Source organism: Anarrhichthys ocellatus, unplaced genomic scaffold (assembly GCF_004355925.1).
Source record: "Anarrhichthys ocellatus isolate YVR2014 unplaced genomic scaffold, GSC_Weel_1.0 scaffold34, whole genome shotgun sequence".
Classification (NCBI taxonomy): Eukaryota; Metazoa; Chordata; class Actinopteri; order Perciformes; family Anarhichadidae; genus Anarrhichthys; species Anarrhichthys ocellatus.
The window spans coordinates 2,449,387-2,467,434 of record NW_022280064.1 but is presented as its reverse complement, the minus strand read 5'-3'; the positions used below and the strand labels follow the sequence as shown (position 1 = coordinate 2,467,434).

General features: G+C 42.5%; 1 protein-coding gene across 4 annotated transcripts in view; it reads right to left on the bottom strand.

Annotated features, from left to right (window-relative positions):
- Positions 1 to 18,048, bottom strand: part of klhl29 (kelch like family member 29) — a 202,365-nt gene that overhangs the window by 183,028 nt on the left and 1,289 nt on the right. For 2 of the 4 annotated variants that reach the window (XM_031866162.1, XM_031866160.1), the window contains exon 2: positions 7,336 to 7,409. The gene's annotated coding sequence lies outside the window, so the exon portion shown is untranslated. The remainder of the gene's footprint in view (positions 1 to 7,335; positions 7,410 to 18,048) is intronic. The other 2 variants (XM_031866161.1, XM_031866159.1) reach the window with 1 other exon arrangement.

Below are 18,048 nucleotides of genomic sequence, written 5' to 3'. Positions count from 1 at the left end.
AAATCAACACGAATTTCACGAAAATCTATTTTACACGCAGCACTTTCATTTTTTTAAGTTTTCAACTTGGAGGGGGAAAATAAACTGTCAGCAGCCAGACTGATGCAAATTTGGATTATTTTAGTAAGCAGAGGGTGTTAAAAGTTGATTTGTTTTTGCCTGAGTGATATGCGAGAACTTTGGAAGGCGCTTTTGGGGGCAGAGCTAAAACACATATGGTGCAGGAATGCACATTTACAAGTATGGGGTAACCTCTGCTGAGCCCCTAAAGGATTGCCTTGACATCTGCACTACACGTGTGTCCCACTCGTTAAAAGACGAGGATCCTTTTTATAGTCTTACATGTGCAGCAAATGCACAACCTGCAGATCAAGAGGTGCGATTACGGACTATATCCTTAAGGCCAGATAGAAGCTGAAGAGTCTATATTTTCAGTGGCCCGACGAAATGCATAACTGCAAATGACCCGTCAGTAATCTGGCGACTACTTAATGTCTGTATTAGCTCTCACCTCTGCTGAAAGACTTCAGCAATAACCATACAGATAAATGACAGCAGCCTCTCAAGCTCCTGTTTAAATGTAAAATGCCGTTTTATTTTGTCCCTGCCCTCGAGCAGAAAAAGGCGCGCACGCCAACCTTGGCACCGTGGCCACGCTTGTGAACAGCAGTGGAAAACGCCATAAAACATCTGAGGCATCCCCTACATTTGTAGGGATGGAGATATGTGCCGTAATGGGTTGCACTCTGCAGATGGCCATTAGGGCTTATGTTAACATTAGGGAGATGTCCAAATAAAAGTTTGGCAGATGATACTGACAATTAATTACGAGTACATTTTCGTGCAGACCCATTGACCACAGTTGATAAGAAGGTGTATCCGAGTCCTTTGATAAGAGTCCCTGTTGGGAAATGAATTTCAGCCGGGAGCATTTGGTCCTCACCGAGCGGCGGTGTAATTAAGGTTAAAAGGGAGTTTTCATGCCAGGCATGGAAATTGCTTCCTTTCAAAATGTATCTCTGTCAATCTGAGACGGGGCTTTTCACTCCGTCGGTGTGTTCTTAAACCGATTCTGGACAGGAAGCCGCTGCACGGTGCAACAGCTCGACCCACAAGGCAAAAAAAAAAAAAAAAAAGAGCAAGTGAATTATTAAATGCTTTTCTTTTGCCCACTAGAAGCAGCTGAAAAATGTTAAATGCCCAGCGAGGAACAAAAAGCGATACGTTTTGTTTTTTTAATCTGAATCTCGGATATTGCAGAATACAGCGTGTAAGCTGTGTTTTATATGTGCATGGTGTCAGCATCACTGTGGAGGTTATAGTACAATAAAACAATTTGTTATTGGCCAGGAAACACAAGCTTATTGCCTTTTTTTATTCTTAACAGTAGCTGTAGAGTATGAGAAGGTAATATAATACAGTATAATGTTCTGCAGAGATGAAATTACCTTTAACACTGCTCCTGAAGCACACGCTGTTATACATCCATGCTCAAGTCAAGACATTAACTGAACTAATATACCTCATTTGATGTGATAACTACTGCATCTTACAATAGTGTGGCAACTAATGACACACACACTAAGCTGTGATGTGTGGTTATCCATAACGCCTCTGCACCGGCAGATAGCTAGCATAAAAATCAATACGGCATCACTTGCATGGAGGCCGAGCACAAGAGGGGTCTTAAATAAGACAGCCGACATGACGGACGCACTGTGCGCCCTGATAATGGTAAACGCCTGCTGCTTGGTATCGTCGAGGCGCAGGACATCTTCACCAAAGGCGAAGCGAAGGCTCGGCAAACAGAGGGCTCAGTCAAACCATGGCTGACAGCATTGTGCGGATGAATAGAGGGACGGACGGACAGCTGTTGATGCTGAACACTTTGCAGCTTTCTCTTTGCGATGCGTCACCGCGTTAGACTTACATTCCTCGGCTGAATTGCCTATTTAAAGAGGGAACAAAAAGAAGATGTTTCGAAGAGGCTTTTTCAATAAATGAAAAAAACAAGCTGGTAAAGCTTGTTTTTGTTTAGATTTTTATTGCAGGTGTGTTTTTGTAAAGCCTGGTATATCTTCAGCTCATGCTTCTATCAATAAATTGCAGCTGGTAGTCATAAAATCAATGAGATGCACGTTTTTTTTATTTTTTGGATGGTTGTCTGTAGTTCAAAGTCACTGCTGCTCATCCCGACACTACTGAGAGAGGTTGTTTTTACTTCAGTTTAATCCAAAGTTTAAAAAAAAGGTTTAAAAACACAAAAGTATGTTTCAGTGGAAGGCCAGGTGACATTTTCAGACTAGTTAAAAATAGTGGATTTTTTGGATAGCTTATAATGACGCTATTCAATTTGCAACGTGCCGTTTGAAATACTACACAAAGGAGCTCATTAAACGGGTTATTTAAGACATCACTGTGAGCATATATGATGGAGACAATGTGGAGCCAAAGCAGGAAGCGGCGAATCTTTTAAACTGCAGAGACGAGAAGTTTCATCTTCCGAGCAATACGGGATCCGACAGTTCGGCTTAAATGACTTGAAATGTAGGAGTATCGCCCTTATTCCACTCCTCTGCTCTTTCGCGAGGCCACTTCCCCTACTCCCTTATGATGCCTTTACGCTGTGCGGTTCCCGGCGGCATTTTAAGGAAAAAGAGGCAAAACTGATCGCACAGCTCAAAGTACCAGCGTGCCCCGTTCACAGATATTAGCCTCAATGGCCTGGATAAGATGCCATGCTAAAACCCCCATGCTGTGTTTTATGTGTGTGTCAGCCTCTTAGGATTCCATGCCCCTTTAACCACGGGCCAACCCCCTGCGGTGCCTTACGTCTTAATCACCCCGGGGGCGAGCGGGAGACAATGCCTGGCTGTATATGCGACAAGAATATAAGCGGGTCCGCGTGACAGCGCGAGCCGCGGCCTGTGTTTATGCATGTGTATTTATGTTCCGCCTCCGTTACGGTCTGGTGGCGGCATGTGAATGGGATCCCCCCGTGTGCCCGACGGGAAAGGAGGACGCCATATTTGTCATGAAGGCGGTGGCTGTGCGCTGCGAGGGTCGTCTCGTGAATTGGCAGCTGGGGGAGGCTTGTGAAAAAGCGTGACCTTGCTCCGTGCGCTCCCTTCCCTCCTGCACACCTGATTGCTCTCAGCAACAAAAGGCAATATCAGACATGCACCTCGTGGCGGCCGGTTCACAGGTCACGTCATTAGTGACATCACCTTTCTGCTTAGAACACACTTTTACCCAGAACTATCTCCATCATTTTCTGTCTCTACAGCTAAATGCTTTACTGCACCGTGTCCAGATAAAGGCCCCTCTCCAGGCTGTTTCCCCTTTGTCAGCAGGTGACTCTTCTAGTCTTCACCTAATAATGATCCTCAAGCAGACTCAAAGTCAGGGTTTTACATTACATTCTGCTGGATCTAATTATGCTGAAAAATGCATTTTGACATTGTTATCTCCTCTCAGCAGGACCTTCCATTAGCTGGAGGCATATGTGTGCATAAGCACAACCTAAATTGATGCATTATTGTATTATTTTTTCAAGATGACGAATGCAGTCTTGAGATACAAAATAATACATATGAATTCCATGCTATTAAATATTAGTTATTGAAGTAATTACCTAATGACCAATTACAGCTTGGGCTAATGGATTGTGAAAGATGGAGGGTGTAAGGTAAGCTAAATCCAATACTATGAACTATGTTGACCCCACATGGTGGCATGGTGAAGGGAAGTGTTGCAGCTTTTTCCAATAAGAGACTTTGCGGTTTTATTTGTTTGTTTGATATAATTGAAACCAGAATATCTTTTGGATTTTGGGCTGTCTGTTGCACAAAACGACATTTGAAGATGTCACTTTGGACTCTGGGAAACTGTAAACAACTTTTTCCACTATTTGTTTTACATTTTTAAACCAAACAATGGATACATTTATGAAAAAAATACAAATCATCCGCAGATGAATCAGTAATGAAACTAATCATTACTTGCGGCTCCGTGCCTAGTGGCCAGATACGAGAATCAAAGGGATTCTCGAACTTGATAGTTTGACAAAACAATCTAAAACCAAAGACCTCTTACGATAGCTTTCGACAGCATCGCATGCGCTTCATCAGCAAAAGGCCAAATGAACGGCCAGATTTATTTTATAAAAATAAAATAAATCTTGTTGGTATCCATGGTTCTCACAGTTCCCCAGTTATAGTTATCAAAAGATAAGATGCACCATTATGTTGGTTTCATCTAGTCTTGGTTGGCACATGGCATGCCAGCCTTGCACCCACTGTTCCAGAGAGCGCTCCCAAACAGGTGCTCAACATAATGAGTACAGACAGAAGAATGAGACGAGCGTAGCACATATAAAATTAATAATAAAGTCGTAAAAATTTTATGCGCAGCCCAAAGTCAAAATCAGTCCCGTGGACCAACGCAAAAGTGGAACTTCTTGTTCAGCTCCAAAAAAAATAAAGAGAAGGGGGTGACCACTCGGTTTTATTGGCATTCACTCACAAGGAGTCACGACACACGCCTCACTATAACTCACTGCACTGCTCAACAGGAGAGATGAAGCTTTCTCCCTCATTACAGGCTACAGAGTCCCCTCTGGTCTTTTATTCACCGCCACCCGTCCCCAAAACCGTCTCCACAGTTAGTGCAGCAGGTAGGCTGCCGGCTGATGGCCCCTCCGTCTGAGCGGCTCTGCGTGCTACCAGGAGACCGGTTTTCCTCCACGCAGAAGCTTGTCAGCTATCATTACTCGAGGCGGCCTTGAGAATGATTCCTGCAGACAGCTCCGGCTTACCGTCTGGGGGCCCAACGTAAACAGCCCACTGCCGGGCAAACAAGGGCGATGATGACCATTACTTCCCAAGGTATGTGGTAAAAAACAAATGTATTGTGTTGTGTTCCAGCGTAAATTCAGGAGGCAGGCGGTGGGGGGCATTTGGATCATTTGAATTTTGAAATGTTTCTACACCAAAAGAAAACGATTCTTTCTTCTTGTTCTCACACTGCTGTGATGATTCAGGGCACAGTCACACCACCAAGGATGTCTGGAGTGGTTTACCAATCACTGGATCACTCAGTTATTTTTTGTCAAAATGAGAACAGCAGCATTCAAACTTGGCTCTGCCACAAACAACTACAACCAAGGCAGCCTGAAAATGCAAGCCTGTGTCCTATTCCAAGTAAAATGCAGAGTTAGAACAAACACACCAACTAATGGAAAAAAAACCAAAACCACTCTGAGCTTTATGGGTATTCGGAGACGGATGGAGACACCTTACAGCCGGCGGTGGTAACCGCTAACCATAAGATATTCCCACAGACATTTTAGATTAGCGAGTAGACGGGTTGAATCAAATACTGGACCTTAAATGTTTAAACACCTTTCTTGTGGCGTTCACTGTAAACAAAAACAAATTCTGAGACAGTACATGATGTAGTCACTTTGTTTTAAATCAGCTGAAACTCTCCATGATGGCTTCATTGTAACACAGAGCAGCATTTCAAAGCCAAAACAAACTTTAGAGCCTGTCATTTTATGCCGCATAGAGCATTTGAGTTGCAAACTGTGGGGATTTGTAGTTTTGTTTCTGTTGGGGTGGGATTAGTTTGTGGATACAAAACTAATCCCAGCGCAACAGAAACACAAATACTCAGTACTAGCGAGTCACGAGTAGGAGTACGCTCAAAGAATTAGTTCGTACGAAGTGTGCTTCCGGGGCAAAAGGGATTATGGCTGTTCCGGACGACCGCACTCAAAGTCAGGATCAAAAAAGGTTTGCGGTGATTGAAAGCGACAACTCGCGATAATCACTTAAATGTGGGGATAACGGCGAAAGATGTTCGACCATCTGACAGGCACTTCGGTCTTACAGTTTGTCTTTTCTAGGATGTCGAGATCCACGAACGTATTTGATTGGATGTCTGTAAGCCAAGCACAGTGTTCCACGTCATCTGGAGTGGACTGCAGTGAGGCACTTTGTGATCTATTCATCCCATTGTTAAAAGTACAAGATTTGTGTTTAAACTGTTTAAATAACTGTTTATATAACACATAATGGTATTTCGATACATATTTTGATTTCTAACGAATTCATGAATGCATTTTGAGCAGAAATGTGTTGTTTGTGTTTGTGCACCAGGTTGTTTCTGCCTCAGCTGCACAAAACCCAATTGTGTTCAAAGGCCTGGTGTTGTGCTCAAGCGGTCCTCATCAACTCGTGTACTTCAAGAATTTTCTGTTTACCACAAGAACGTGCACTTGAACCAGCAAAGTGGTGACTACCAGTGGTAAACAATTCTGGGTTTATGTGGTATTTTACTCTGCAGCATCACACGGAATGTAACCACGATGGTTTAGACTTCACAACACGAGCCACATGTGTGATTGCAAGATGAGACTTTCAAAATGTATTCAGCACCACCTTTTGATTTGGCAAACTGTGAAAGCTGAACACAGCAGCACGGACCACTGCAGCTTTGGACCGCTTAGGCAAAGGAATGCTTTTACACCTGAAGCCCCCCAGTGAGGGTTGAACCCCGGCAAAGAGCGCACATAATGAGTCCTGCTCATCAGTGATGCACTGACCCGGGACGGGCACACACAAACACACTAATACAACCCCCCCCCTACACCTCATGTGCCTGTGGCGCCCAAGGCTGGTCACCTCGCTCAGGGATCAAAAGGCAGTATGTCGTTCTAATCTGTCCTCGCAGCAGGCAACCCCATTAATTCAATTCCATTTCATCAGCGGTGAGCGGACCACCAGAGGGGTCTGTACATTCCTGGGGTCCTGCGGTCCGGGAGTAATCCCATCTCCCAATAACCCGGGTTCAGACTCTAACCCCATAAATGCTCGGAGACCGATTCGGTTTTGCACGCCGACAGAATTGCGAGGTCTTTGCACGGAGGAGAAACGAAGACCGACATAGCTCATTTTCTGAACACGGCGGGGGAAGTCAAGCAGAATTAATGACGCCATATATCAAATAATTCCAGACTATCAATCCCCCAATAAACCAGGCCAACACCACAGAACATGGACACTTACGCACAAATAAGCTGCATCAAAAGGATCAAGTACTGCACGGTGAGACTGGAGGAGTGGAATTTGTGTGTAGAATTTATTATTCATTTGATAAAACACAATAAAAATGACAATAGTCCAAAGTAGTTTCTATGGTGAACACTAAAATGGTGCGGCAGAATAGGACCGACTCATATATTATTGTGCTTCTGTGTCACACTGTGTGGCTTGCCTATGGCATAATAAAATGTTTATTGCAACATAAGATAATGAGCTTTTCATATCTTACCGTACCTTTGGTCTCTGGTGGATGGGGATGCTCATCACAGACAAATTAGATCTTTTGAGTATTGCCGTCTACACCTGCAGAAACAATTACAGTTGGTGAATTAGGTGAAGCTTCAGAACCCAAATGAAAACATCTATAAATCTGGGCCTAATGTTATTGTGTTTGCCATCTGTTGGAGAAAAAAAAAAAATAAATAAATAAATAAAAATCAGGCATCCTTCACTCAAAAGAGAATGACAAAATAGCAAGCCGTTCAAGTGTGGAACAATCTGCATCAAGAGATTTATTAGTGTAATCTTTTGCTCCGTCGAGACAATCGGTACCGCGCGGAGCCCGTCGATATCCCTCCAACTGTCCTGAGAGAACATGAGAGGTCAGCGACGGATAATTAGGCAACAAGAAAGGTCACACTGAAGGCATATGGTTGCAGTTGGGAAATCTCCCCGGGATTGGTGGCAAATGAATGCCTGATTGAAAATAAAAAAATTACTCCAATTATATGCAAAACTGAAGGCTCTGCTGCTTTTTAAGATGACGACAAAGGAGAGGGTTCGCATTGGAGATGACACTTCAAAGGCCCTCATTGTCGACCGCAACAATGGCACTAGTGTTCGTTACAACAACAACAAAAAAAGAAGAAGAAGAAGAAAAAAAAAAAACCCGCAATCATCCGACTCCTCCGCGGTGGCAGCCTTTGGAAGTCACCACATCTCGCTCTGAGTGCGTCCGAGTATGAAAGAGCCTTGTTTGGAATCAGTGTACAAGGACATTTCTTTCTGTTGAAACAAGTGAAAAAGAAACCTGGCAGACACCCTTGATGACTTTGAATTATGACTTCATCACAGTAAATGAAAGAAATTAAGATCAATGTGGCAAAACAAAGGACTGAATCTTCAGTCTGAATCATTTTGATCTATTTTTTCTCATACCAATGTACCAAAATGATGACATTTTCCCTGCAGACACAAAAAAAAAAAAACAGTGGAAACATCAAGTTCAGGTAGAATCCCCTTCACGATCAAAGAGCAAGTAGCTATATTTTCTAGACATAATCGTACAAACAGAAACCCATCAGAGATCAGGTAGAGATACAACTTTCCTCTCTACAGCAGTCTCCATTAACCAGAATGCAATGCAACCACGTTGAATGTTAAAGGTTGTGAATTGCTCTCGCTCTGCCTTTAACGGGGGGGGGGGAATGTAGGCAACTTCTTACTGAATTAGAAGTAGATGTGGCAGCTTCAGGGGGAGTCAATTAGAGCCATTTCATTAGAATGAAAAAGAAAGTCTGTTACAATTTGATGAGATGCAACAGTCTGAGAGAACAGAGTGCTGCAGGGATGACGTGTATTTTATATTTAGCCTCACACTGGTTCCTGTCGCGAAAAGCCAATGGGATTTCTTTTCCATTGAAATTTGCATTATTGCAGAAAATAAGACCTGTGGCCAAACACGAGTTTGAGTTACTTACACGTTTTGTTCAGCAAGATCATTTTCACAAAATAATTTTTCAGTGTGAATGCAATCGGCGGAAGTAAAGAGCTAACGTTGAGCTATGAACGACCTGCACCGCGGTCACATGACAAGAATATACACGAGTCAGCGTGATGATGTGTTGTAGTTGCATTTAGCCACTTGTTAGCGGCCGCCTTTTTTGAGACAGGTAAAAGCTTCAAAATTCACGAGAGGGATATTAACTGACGTATTTTATATCGTAGAACAAAGCATTATTATCTCTTAAGCTTGTAACCACGGACCATATTTTAGGCATCTAACCAAAAACGCATTCAAAAAATCCATTGACTTGAAGACGAAGGAACCGGAGGTGCAAAAATGTTAAGTCATTTCCAGGTATTAGGACTCTGCAGCTCTCAATCCAAGCATGGAATTTTTTGGTCTTCTCAAACTCCCATGTTTTAGTGTATGAAAAACTTAAGAGTCTTTGAGCAAGGCACTAACAGGCTGTGATTATGCTGGGCAGTTACAGGCATTCCATCGGTGTTTGACGTTTTTATGATGAGCAGGTACATTTCTTTGCTCTCAGGGCCCTATCCTTAAAGCATGCAGCCAAAAATGATTTTAGAAAAGTCGGAATATCCGCTCTCCTTCAAAATAATAGACTAGATAGACAGACAGTTCTCCGGATGGGCTGCAGAGGAGCGCCATATGTCTGAGGCAAAGTAGACGGGGAAACGCTATCGAATGCTCATTCATCATGTTTTGCTGAATCCACTTCCTAAGTCACACACATCCCGTCCGACTTAATAGTCTGTAGAACATGATTTTCTGCATTTTTTCTTTTGAAAAGGTGAAAAATAGCCATGTTTTGTATTCCTAAGAAAAAAAAATTTGATTTCCATTGTGATGATTGTGCAAGAATGGAAACAGCTAGCCTGCCAAATGTTCCTCCAGAGGATGATGAAAGACAGTAGCCTGCTGATATGAAACCAATTCTTTCCACCATCAGTTTATGGAGCTAAAAAGCAGCTGCTGTTGCACGGAGAGTGATTCTAAGAAAATAAAAATATTCTGATATATGGTTGTTTATGTGCCGCTGCTAGAAATAATACTAAGTGAAATCTCATTCACAGTTAGTGTCCAACTGTGCATGTATTGGAAATATGTAAAGAAGTTATGAATATTACTCTAAAATACATAGGATCATAATTAAAACTTCAAAAACACTTGTAATACAACTTCTAATGACACAGTACTCTGTATAAATGCACAGTAGAGCATGGGTTTGATGTAGAAGTAATATTCAAATACTGTGAGACCAGTTGTAACACTGAGCTAAAACACAGTTCGGAGCCGTGATGTAAACAAAACCTGAAATGTCTCGTTCTTTTACTAGAAAATGAGTTGAAACCCCGGAGGAAATACGTTTACTTTGCCATGAAATTAGAGATGTTTCCCATTAACTCCACACAAAGTAAAATCATTAACTACCTCATTGACTTCTCCCTATAGATTTATATTTTGTCTCCTCTTCCTCTAATTAACAACTTGCATATCCGTAATGAAAAACATGCAGATCGAGTCCAAAAAGTCACGACTGAAAGATACTTAAAATGAGAAACTGACGCAGTAAATGACAAGTCATCGATAAATACTTCATAATAAGTGACGGATAATGCCTAAAATTGAAAAATCTTTTTTTTCAGGTTATCGATAATTGCGAAACAATGAAACTTGGTGAAATCATTTTGGGCTTTGCTACGGTATTAACACATTATCAAAGAAAAAAAAAGTTCTCCCATGGCAATTATTGTAAACTTGTCAAATTGAACCGCAGCAATAAATCATCTATGTAATTATCGATTGATTGAAGGAGCTATCTAAGTGTGAAAAACACTTGGAAGCGTAATACATCAACTTTAATGGCGTTTCTTAATCAGAATGCTCGGCAATCAGCGGAGACCAATTAGGGCCTGAGAGATAGAGGCCCGCCATAAATAATCAAACCGGTCTGCTCTCACATTGCCTCTATTCTCGGAAGGCTGCCGGAGCCGTGTTTAGTCGGTCTAATGATTTTTGGGGTGAAAGTATCGTCTTATAATTCAAGATTTGGTGTGCGACCAGAAAAACAAAGCTCGGGTTCCCAACACTGCGAGTTTTGAGCAGCTCGGTGTCAGCCAGACGGCCAAATGACTGGTGTCACTGCAGTTTAAAAGATTTCTCTCATAAAATCAAAAGGCTTCTTTTCCAAGCGCCAAAGAATTCATGTCCAGAGAGAGGGAAGGGATAGGCTTGTCTTGCAAATGCTGGGAAACAGAAAAGTCGGCTCGGGAAAAGCACAGATTACACAGAGGCCCCCACAGGCATGGAGCGCTGACAAAAGATATCTTTACAATGCCACCTTCGGCCGCCCGCCTTATTAACATTATGGTCACTTTTATCGCGGCCAAATGTCTGTGCGACTCTGAACACAAGAAAGCGCCAAACTGCAACACATAAAATATACGAGCTGCACAGAGACCGAGAAACATTGCCCTTCATGTCCGTCCAAGCAGGAGTTTACTTCCCTCTGATTCTTCACTCTTCATTTCCTTGGCTGCAGTTATGAGCGCCAATTGGCTGACTTTCAAGTCCACTCCAATGAACCGTGAGGATGTCAAGAGAGGTTAAGTAACTAGGTTTTTTATGCGAGTGGAGGCAGTAGTACGAGTCCCTGCGACTGCTATTCTGTATTTTTTAACCCCCATTTTCTAGGGCTGCCCCCTCTTAGTCCATTAGTCGACTAACTGGTCCTTTTGGTTGTAATCGACCAAGATTTCGAGGGTTGATCAGTCGATTTCTTTATGCATTTTCATGCTGAATTACTTATTTCCAAGAAGCTTACGAACCCTTGATTGTGGAGTTTTAGTGCGAAACTCAGTCGATTAAATCAACTAATCTTAATCACACGAGTGTCAGCCGACTATGAAACTCTTTGTGGGTGGACATCCTTTCTATTCACAAACACCATTAGTCCTATTTTCATATTTCGGTGACCCATTGACATCCAGTTTAAGTGACAACATACAATTTCTCACCATTCACGGTGTATCATTGGCAACAGCTGGGAGAAAACAGTCTGCAAATAAAAACAGCCTGTTTCCATTATAATTCATCGCCAGGCGTCACGCAGTAATTATTTAATACAATTAATGACCCTGGTCATTGTGCTGCAGGTATTTATACAGGGAAGGTCCACTGCCAACATGAATTAGTCAACGCCGGAGCACATGCGTCGCAGCATTTGGTGGTTGGGATGGGGCCAATATTTTATAAGCTGTTCCAGTCCTTGGAAGAATACGTTCAGGCTAACTGGTCGTAAATAGGATGCTAATACAGATGCACGTCACACCTCCTGCGAACACATGATTTATGTATCCTCTTAACTCAAAAGCCACCTTTCAACTTGCACTGCTGGAGTATGCAAATCAGACATGGCTGTGAGCCGCCGTTGTGTATACTTCCATTAAATGTGAACTATTTACATATTCCTTCCTTGCTGCAGAGAACTGGTTTACAGTTGCAGAATGAGCAGTTCTCTTGAAAACAGAGGGTAAAGAAGCAGTGATATTACTGGACGCAGGCACACAGAAACCTGCCGGCTCTGGTTGTTCTCATAATGTATGACGCTCATATGATGATTTCAGAAGATTACTGGGAAAGCCGGCTTGTTATCAAATATTAAATATGCTTTCTTTTCATGTAATATTAGGACTGATGACAAAATCAAGGTGATACCACTCCACACTGATGCACATGAACTATAAACCGCTGTTATATAGCGGCCCCTCTCAAATGACAACAGCAAAGCAGTTTTATTGTAATTCCTTGTGGTTCTGGGAAGAACGGCAGGGGGAAATGAGTTCAAGTGACTTCAGTCACCGGTTGAATTTGTTTTCCTCTTGAAGTAATTTGAAGTCTGGTTTGCCTCAAGCGGACAGAGCTGGTTCGAGGCTGACATTCCACCTCAAAACCTGCTCCAGCAGGCCCCTCTTTAAAGCTCCGCTTCTCCTCAAGGCAGATTCAATTATTCAATTTCATATAAATTATTACGTAATACATCCATGTCCTTCTGAGGGACAATCCAGTCTCAAATAATAGCCTGGTATATTCTGAATTTTTAACAGCACAGACATACCTAGAATAGATTTGACATTATATTATAGATGATGTTTATTCCAAAAGTAGAGATAAGATAGTAAAATATACCTTATTAAAATGACTAAGGTTCATAAAAGAGATGCCAGGGGAGCAGTGGCTGTCAGACAGCCGCAGAGCAGAAATACTCCTGTAGCCAGGCTTAATGGGAACCTGCATGAAAACAACAAAACAAGGCAGTAGTTGTGGCGGTGGTGACGAGCGACGAGATAGAAACGATTTTCACATGTCCACCTCCTTCCCATCCCTCCCCCGTCCATGGAGCAAACCTGCAGTGTCATCATATGGGGCTAACGGGCTTAACCTGCCCCCCACCGAGCCACAGACTGCAGGGGCCTCGAGACGAAGCCTCACACGCCCGAGTCCAGACCAAATCCTCGCCCCCTGTGCCCAAACATGTCAAGTGAATTTAAAACCGTTTGGTGTTGGGTATTAAAATGATGTTAATGGATTCAACTTTTCTTCTCAGAAAGGCTATCTGTTTTTTGTTTTTTTCAGGAAACCAAATATTGCATGAAATGATATTGGGCTAAAGCTATGGGTACATTTGGAATTGGGTCTTTATCTGGTGAGTGTGGCCCTTGGTTTTGGCTCTTGGGGTCAGTTTGCTTCATCGGGGCCTCAGCATTTTGTCGGGCAGCGTAGTTTGGCTCTTCTTTCTGGAAAGCATAACTAATGGACTGCAAGCGAAAACACCACGACATGGGCTAATGAACGGCCCTCAACCAATGTGGCATGTATGTGCGCAGCGTAGTGCTGGTATATATGGATGGATTAACAAAAGAGTATGCACGTCACACACTGGCCAGTATCTACTTTACTTTGCAGGGATAGGGTTTGTCTTGGAGCAAATGGATTGAAAAAGTAAGAGCTAATGCTTAAATAATATAATGGTACTTCATAACAATAACCATATTTTACCACCTACAAACACACACAAATAGCTACGAGCTATTTTAAAATAATTCTGCAACATCTGCATGAAATGTTATTGAAATGTCTCAGTTTCAGATTTAAAAAGCTTTATTTAAATGGCTGAAAATAACATTTGAAAGGGAGCTACTGACTCAAATCTCCATGGATGTAGGAGGTTCACAGTTTAGTGCATTCTGAGACCATTTGTGTCTCTGCACAGGGAAACTGCAGGCTTTTTAGAAATATGATACCAGCATCACTAGCCCTTCAGTGACTCTGTTAGAGGGCTACTGAAGAGACTGCCTTTATAGTTCACTGATCTCTAAAGAGCTTGGGAAGCACAGCGCTTGCTCGTAGCCTTTTGCCCCGTGTACATTAGCATGTATACCGTGCTTGTGTAATAACCTCCGATGCTAAATATTCATCCACACATTCGAGCAAAGCCATCACTGACACCTAAGTGCAATAAGGGAAGCATAAAGGCTGCAGTGGGAATAGCAGAAGACTGATTCTGCAATAAAAAATTTACACCAAAACCAAACTTAAGTTAATTATCTTTAGAAAAAGAGATTACACCTCTCAGCAGTGAGGGGAAACTCCAGCTGTTACTTAGATTAGGATTTTTTCTCAAAAGCCAATTTAAAATTAGAAATCAGTAGAAATACAGAATTTACAGTCACAAATTATTTACAGGTGTTAATTGAGGTGTTAAGGCATCGGCCTCAATCTGCTTCGTTATATTATATCCTCCTCCTTTCACTGAAAACTCCTTCATCATCTTGGTATCAAAGCTGCACACGAGTCAACCAACTCTAAACATATCAAGCAACTCTTTTGCTATCAAACGTGTTGCTTTTGATACGCTTTTAAAACACGGCCGGGACATCACCAAACCCACCATGATCGACGAGACACCGGATCATTTTAAATGACCGAGTTAAGCCGAGCTTGCTTCGGTGCCTCTTCAGAGCAATTAACTCGACCGCGGACTGTTGTCTCCAACAGGTAAAGATAATCAGATGTAGGCCCTGCTCTCGTTTAACTGCCGCTTTCGCCACTTCAGCATGACTACTTGAAAAGAAGAAGAAAAAAAGGGAAAAGATTACACCGCCTTGACAAGCCTGCTGAAGTCAGTTAGCTGTGTGCCCCACTTATGTGGCTGTAGCAATACGCTCCATTTCATATTGCACTGATTAATGGGGAAATTCAAATCACAGTTTCAAGTGGAATAAAAACAAGCACAGAACAACAAGTACATGTTGTGAAAAGGTTAAAGTGACCACGGGGTGTCTAAGAACTGGGTTACCACCGTGCCGCCAAAGAACCATATGCGTCACAAAAGTTCCACCACCTTGACATTTTGTATTATGCAGTTTCTGGCCAAGCGTCAAACAAGAAGATTGATACCACTCTCAAGTCTGTACGATAAATATCAAGCTACTACCAGCAGCCGGTTAGCTTAGCTTAGCATAAAGACTGAAAACAGGGAGGAAAAGCTCACCCGTCTGTCTCCAAGAGGTAACAAAATCCACCAACCAGTGGCTCGAAACTTACAATTTAACACATAGCATCCAGTTTGTTTAGGCTGTGCAAAAAACTAAATATAAAAAGATTGGTCAAAATCACACTTTTAATATATAACAATATAGCTGTTCTCGCTAGTATTACTATTATTTCATCAACAATATGCTGCAGGTACTCCGACCCCTCCTTAGCGTTAGCTGTAATTAGCTTCATGTCTTTGTGCGAGGTGTAGTGAAACAACATCATGCACTCCAGCTTCAAGAGGCTCTTGCAGTATTCTCGTGGATTAAGGGCCATCTGAAAATCACAAACAAAAGAATTCTCCTTCTCCCATGTCTGCGAATGAAAATGTGAAACTGCCCAAAGCAACACGAAGTCAAATTCAATTTGTTTCCCTAAATTAGTAACATCTGCTGTTCTGGAAAAAAGTAATATAACACCCGGACCATTTTAATAATAAAATAGTTTTCTCAATGTCATATTTTTGTCACCCGATTGTCATCAGCGTAATAGACTACCAGGATGTGATCACAACACTACAGCTCTTCAACTGCACTCATATTAAAGGGATGCAAATGACTGCAGAAATATTTCCACAATCCATTAAAATTTTTCCAACCAAAAACACAAAGAACAGCTTCCGAATGCCAGGTTCTCACAGTCAATTAAAATAGAGGCTGTGTGTGGAAGCTGTTCTTTGAAATCGTGCATGTATGATCGTTATCTCTCCTGCTGCTCCCAACAAACAGTTTAGCCAGCTGACAAAGAAATGACAAAAAGAGCCCAACACGCTCAACAATGCACAGTCATTTCTGAATGGCCGCTGACCTCCGTCTTTGTATTACAGTTAAACTAGATGCAGAATAACTGTGCACATGGGCTCAAAGTAGCCCATTTGGGCATTTTGATTACTAAAAATTGGGTGTTTAAAATGTGATTACAAAATAAAGGCGTTTTTAAACTTTGAGAGAATGGAGTTAATTGTCGAGCAAAGGCATGAAAACACACACGCACAATTGCTCTTCCTTTTCATTTAATGGGGGCGGGTTGGTCCATGTTGGCCTTCTAATACCCACCGCTCCACCAGAATCAGCGTAATTGCCGGCAACAATCACACGTTAATATTTTCCCCTTGGAGAGCGGGTGCAGATAAACAAAAGCAGCATTTGTGCATTATTGAAAAAGGAGACAGTGGAAATAGCTCCATCTCATCCAGGCCCGCTGCCTTGCACCGGCAGATGCATCATTTATGTGTAGCTGCCTGTTGTTCCACGAGAAACACTGAGAAACCTGGCTTTCTGCAGCCATCTTTGTTGAAGAGCTTGGCACAACTTCTGTTCTCTGGACTCTTTTTAAACAGCAGTCCATCACTAGAGGCAAAAAAAAAGCCACGGCTCACAACTTCATCCAAGTACGAGGATACACAGTTTTCTCCCGCCCTACCTTCTTTGCCTGTCCTTACAGCCTGGCAGTTGGAGCAGGGCGATATGGAGAAAATCAAACATCACGATATTTCTGACCAAATACCTCGATATCCATACTTGGGTTAACTACTGGTGCTTTCAAAAAATATTTACACAATGTTCTTTCGTATAAACAATCATCAGCAATGTGGCCATAATGACTAACAGCAACAACATTAGTATATTATTTCACTGTAACGCTTCCTTTAAAACCAGGAAAAGACAACGAGGTCTAAAAGCCGATATCTTGTCTTATATCACAGTATCGATATAATATCCATATATATTGCCCCATTAAGACACACCAATCAAATTATGAACCCCTTACCCTGCAAAAGAGCTCGCCTATAAAAATAATAAACGGCCTTGAGCTACAGCAATGTAATTCTGCCGACCATAACAACAGGAGTCGTTTCTCGCTTGGCCTTTACTAATGGGATAAATGCCTCGGGGTAATTTCTGAATGAATTCCCCGGGCCAAAGCGGTTTCCCAGGCCAACCCCGCATCACGCTGGACATAGAAGGATTATCCCTGATTGAGTTTATTGCAAAGAAGCTTTTGACAAACTGGAGGAAGAAAAAAAAACAACACAATACTTCAAATGGAAGCGATGCTTTGCCCTGACAATGAGGCGGTGTAGCTTAACGCACACATACACCTCCGTACATTCCTGCTGCTCCACCTACAGTGAGTGGTTACTCTAAATATGCAGAGACAATTCTCTGTCAGACGGAGCAGATGAGCGATAAGGCCCCTGCTAAACGGCCCCGGCTCTCTGAGGCAAACACATTGTCTTACCTCATCGAGTGCAGCGCTCCCTGCCTGTTCAGGAGGGACTAGGACTAAAGCCCTTAATCCCCCGCCTTGATTCACGACAGCCTGCTAGGTTTTCAAATGTCATCAGCGGGGAAGTGCGTCCTGCTCCTGCCCCACATGTTAATACAGAAACAACACTGGGGTATATCGGTTTAGGAAGAGGAACACATACAAGCCGGGCGGCTGTGCGCGTCTATTTATACACAAGCTGGTAACACGCTCATGCCGGGGCTTGTATAAAGCAGGCATCAGTGACAATTGACAGGTGTGTTGATGAGTACAAGAGTTGACACTGAATCATGCTAAATATGGACTACAGGTTGAAGGCGTTAATGAGTA